This window comes from Marmota marmota, unplaced genomic scaffold (assembly GCF_001458135.2).
Source record: "Marmota marmota marmota unplaced genomic scaffold, marMar, whole genome shotgun sequence".
Lineage (NCBI taxonomy): Eukaryota > Metazoa > Chordata > Mammalia > Rodentia > Sciuridae > Marmota > Marmota marmota.
In genome coordinates, this window is record NW_026000283.1 from 12377572 (window position 1) to 12383047 (window position 5476).

At 41.2% G+C, this 5476-nt stretch overlaps 1 pseudogene; it reads right to left on the reverse strand.

Annotated features, from left to right (window-relative positions):
- Positions 1–803: 803 nt before the first annotated feature.
- Positions 804–2180, reverse strand: LOC107153009 (annotated as a pseudogene).
- Positions 2181–5476: the final 3296 nt, after the last annotated feature.

A 5476-nucleotide genomic window follows, 5' to 3' on the forward strand; every position in this document is an offset into this window, starting at 1 on the left:
GCAAGTCTGTCAACAAAAGCTCCTCCTTTTGGAGCACTTGAACCCCTGGGGACGTATCCTTTGACAGCTCCCTTTTGACCTAGACATGGGCTTTTGAGAGGGCAGGGTGGGAAATTTGTGACACTTCCCACATTGAACAATTCAGCAGAGTCGGGCTGTACTGAAGAAACCTGGCCCTGGGGAAATAACACTGGCTGGAGTTTCAGCTTCCCAAACCAGGGTGAGGCCACACCCTGCAAACCCCAGAAAAGGATCTATAGGACCTTCCAGAAATAGACCTTGATGCAATGGTTCTCCCAACTCAAGCATCCAAAAACAAACAAGTAAAACAACCCCAAGCCCCAACTCCAGCTCACTCTTCCTTGAAGCTGCCTAAGAGACAGAGACACAGAAACCAAAAGAGAGGACAAGAACGAGTTGAAGGGGCACTGGAGATTTGGATGGTATCTATTATCAACATGAATGTGGAGAATGATTCAAATCACAGTTTTCTCAAGTTACCACTTCCATTGATTGATTTCTTAATTCCTGTGCTCACTTCTGATTGGGATGTGGGTCAGGTCTCAGCTCTCATGGGCAGATTGCACAGGGTCCTGCCTGGCACTGTGTACATTTCTACCCTGTTTGCTGTGGACTCACCATCACCACAGTTCAATAGGCCCCTTGGTGGAATCTTGCCCTAAGGCTGGTAGTGTCCTCCATTCCTCCCCTGGGCAGCATCCTAGAGGGAGTGGCTGGGCAGCTCCCTGCTTTGAGTCATGGGACAGCAGTGGGAAGAATCTGGCCAGTTCTATTTTGCCCACTATGTGGGAAATCCCTTGGCTCTGGGCTTGCTGCTGGTATAGATAAAAGGCCTGAGTCCCCTTCCAGTGGGGGCTGTGCTGGAGACAAAGGGGGATCCCAGCAAGAGCATGGAGGTCCCTGGCAGTGGAGAAATGAAACACAACCTGATCTCACTGCTGTGATACTGCAAGAATTACTGCTTGTTGTTCCCTGCCTCTTCAACCAGCTGTTGTTAAAGCACCAACAAGCAGAGCAAGGGAGTCAGACTACCATCTCCCCGCATAAGGCCACTCAGAGCAGGGAGACAGAGCCAAGGGGAGGAAGAAGGGAAGATCCAGGCCCACACCATGCCCCAGGCGCAAGGAGCTAACCTGGGGGAGGAGCTGGGGAAGGAAGAGTGGTGGAAGAATAGGACAGAGGAGGAAAAAAGAAATACACCAACATCCTACTACCCTCTCCCATGATTTCATCAAGAACTGGGTGTTCTCCAAGTCAAGTCAGGACTTGCTTCCTTGGGGAGGAGGAAAAAAAAAACAAGCACCTTCAGTCTATTTTCTTGGCTGGAAGCCGGAGCAAATCCAGCAGATATTTACACAAGGGCCCAGCCATGTATGAGAACAGGATGACCAGCTTCCCGTGGGTCATGGTCATGAAAGTCTGGTGTCCCGAGGCCCAGATGTGATACCAGGGGCCGTAGAATGGGTCTGAGATGGCCGGACACAGCATGTTGTTCAAATTCACTTTGGTGACCAGGCTGAGGATCTGTAGAATGCTGAAGTGACAAAAAAACATGAGGCCAGTTGAGAGAAGAGCCCACCGTAATCTGATGAGGGGCTGTGGGGTGTAAGTACCTCATTTCCAAAGCTGGTAGATGGGCACCCACAATAGAGCATGACATGCTGAATGTAGTAAATCTCCTATTCAAAGGGAAGCAGCTGGGTATTTACCATAGGAAACAGCAACGCCAGAAGAGCCCCATTCAACATGTGCATCTGTAACTTGAAAACCACGATAGATCTCGGACTTGGAGGACAGGCCAGGAAGAAGATATGCATCATGGTGACCAGGTGACAGGAGTTGAACAGGTAGATGACGGTCTTGGTGGCGAACTTGAAGCCCAGCTCTTCCCCGAAGGTCAGGCACAGGGCTACTAAGAGCAGATTCTTGCTCAGGCTCTCCTTGCCTTCCTCTGGCTGCTGGGTCACCTGCTGTGGCTGGCTGCCCTGGCCACCCCTACCATCCTCCATCTGCCTCAGGATGTGCCGCAGGGCCACCAGGATCTCCAACAGGGCCAGGGTCAGGAACACCACATTTTCCAGCAGCTGCTGCTGCCAAGAGAGGAAGGCGGCGTAGTCAGGGCCCCCGTTGCCTGCAAAACTGGAGTCCACGTCCCCATAGAGCCCACTTTGCTAACTATTCTGCTACACTATTTAAGTCAATGGGAAGCCATTGAAGGGTCTTAAATGAAGAAGAAAGATGATTACACTGAACTTTTAAAAATGTCATCTTGGCAACTATGTGAAGAATTACTTGGAGAGGTCAAGGCAAGCAGTAGAAAGACCGGGAAAGAATATACTGGAGAAATCCCTGTGAGAGATGGTGACTTGGGTCCAACTGAAAATGGAAAGAAGTGAATTAATTCAAGATGTGTTTTAGAGCTAGCATAAGTAGATACAGAAATATTTTCCTGTTTTTATTTATGTATAAGAAAGCAATGACTTTTATTTTTATTGTGGTAAATGCATATAACAAAATTTATCATCTTAATCATTCTTGAACATACAGTTCAGGGATATTAAGTATATTCATTAGCTGATCTATGACCATACACTCCATCTCCAAAATGTATTCATCAGCCCCATTTCCCCACACCCATAGCCCCTAGTAACCATATTTCTTCCTCTGTCTCCATGAAATGGACTACTCTAAATATTTCATACAAATATCATTAGACATACAGTATGTGTCTTTTTATTTCTCTTAGCATAATGTTCAGGTTGCAGCATATAGCAGAGTTTTTTTTTTCTTTATTAACACAATGATATTCCCTTATATGGATAGAACACATTTTGTTGATCTATATAACCATCATTGAATATTGAATTGCTTCCACCTTTTGGTTATTGTAAATAATGCTGCTGTGAACATAGGTGTTAAAATGTCTGTTTGAGTCCCTAAATTATATTCTTTTGGATATGTATCTAATAGTAGAATTGTTGGATCACATAGATATCCCATGCTTTATTGTTTGCTTCTCTTGAAATAATCATACTGTTTTCCACCATTTTATATCACTGTCAGCAGAAAATCGGAGTTCTTATTTCTCCTTAACCTCAATAACACTTGTTTTGATTTTGTAATGATCTTGATGATGGTGACATGGTACCCCACAATAGTATTGCTATGGTTTGGATTTGGAATGTCTTTCCAAAACTTGTGTGTTGAAGACTAAGTCCCCACTGTATCATTGTCCAGAAGTAGAGTTTGGGGATTGGATCCCAAGGGTTCTGACCTCATCAGTGGATTAATTCATTGATAGCTGAATGAACTAGTGGGAGGTAGTGAAGAATGTAGGCAGGCAGGACAGAGTTGGAGGAATTGATCACTCAGGATGTGTCCTTGGGTTCTATATCTTGTCCCTGACCTCTTTATATTTCTTTATCTCTCTCCTTCTTTCCCCTTCTTTCTCCTTCTCTCTCCTTCCAAGCTGCCATAACTGACATCTTTCCTTCATCACACACTTCTAACACATTTCTGCCTTGGAACCAACTCATTATGAATTGAAACCATGAGCCAAAATAAATCTTTCCTCTTTTAAGTTGATCCTTTGTTCACAGTGATAAAAATTTAATACATAGATCACTGATTTTTATATTTATTTTATATCCTGTTACCATTCTGAATGTTGATATTTGTTGATTATCTTGGGTTTTCCTGATGTCTTATATGTAATCTACAAATACAAATTGGGTTACTATTTTTTTCTCTTTGGAGGACCCCTTTTAATAGTGCTATAATAACATACATATATATGCATGCATATAACATATATTATAATAATGCTTTTAATAGTGCTATAGAGTACTTACTATATGACCAGCAATATTCTAAGTACTACATGTAAATTAATTAGTGTAATTCTCACAAAAGTCCTAGGGGACAGGTGCAATGTTGTCCCCATTTCAGAGACTCTTAAAAACTCATCAAGGTTCAGGTCCCTTTTATGCATTCTAAGATTACTCTGGATTTTTTATGAAGAATGGATTATTGGTGGGTAAGAGTAGAAGCAGGGACACCAATTACAAAGCAGAAATAGAAAGTTCATGGTGGATATTGAGAGAAATGGTAGGAAATTAGGCTAGAGAGGTAGTCCGGGGTCAAATAAATTTTATAGGACTTTGAAGGCCATGATGAAGATGTGATTTGTACCCTGAGTTCAAGTAGAAGCCATTAGAAGGTTTTAAACAGGTAATGGGCACAATCTGATTAATCATTTTTAAAGATCAATTTGAAAGCTATGAAGAGAATCAGTGGAGAATGTGGAGGATAAAAGAGGGAAGAATAGTTAGAAAGCTAATGCAGTAGTTTAAGCAAGCTATGAAGGTAGAATGGTAATAGTGTTGTTGGAGAGATGGAAATATACATAAGAACTAATAAATCACAGAACCTATAGGACTTTATGATAGAATTCTGGAATAAGCCACAGGGTGCCATTGACTAAAATAAGGAAAATGGGGGAAATTAGTGAAGCCAAATGTTTGTATCTGGATGGTCAGACAATAAGTTAAATTATAATTCTCATAATAACATAGTGATATATTATCCCTATTTTAGAAATGAGGCTCTGATGATTTTAGAAATGAATGAAGTCAGATAATCAGCCTTACCCATTTAGTGAGTAGTAGAAACGGATCCAAACTCAAGTCTGTTAGACTATATAGGCCATGCTCATGTAGTCTAAATTACCCAGAATAAATGGATATTTTCATAGTAGTCAGTCTTTAGTAGAAAGTAGAAGCAGTGATACGGTGAAAGGGGAGGTACTAGGGAAGGAAATTAACCAAATTATGTTATGTGCATGAATAAGTATGTAACAACGAATTCTACCATTGTGTATAGTTATAATGCAACAATAAAAGGTAAATAATAAAAGAAAAAGAAAAAAACTTTAGAATCTTTTTTTAGAGAAGCAATATGGTATGGTAGAGTGGAAGTAAAGAGGTCTCTTTGTTTGGCTTCTCCTAGCTGGAGGGATAATATAATATAGATTTACCAGGAAATAATCTATGCTTAGGAAAGGGAAGCCACAGTAAAGAAGTAAGAATGTTCAGAAAAGATGTTTTGTTATAGAATCTAGGCATTTGGCGAAAAGTCTAAAAAGTTCACTCACAATCAAGGGCATTGTTTGGATTTGGTGTGCTGTAGGGGTGGTATACTACAGGCTTGGGTTTTGGTGAGTTACTTAATATGAATATCACATACAGAACACATTAGCTCATTACCTAGAAGAAGGCTTGCATAGTAGAATTAAGGAGACACAGAGTCATCCAGCTGGTTATAGTTTGGGTTAAGTCTCTGGTTTGTGAAACAGAGAGGAAGGGACATATCTGAGTAGCCTAAATTTTAATAGATCCTTAACATTCTTATTTTTCCACATTTTATTGATGAATTATAGTTGCACATAATGGTAGGA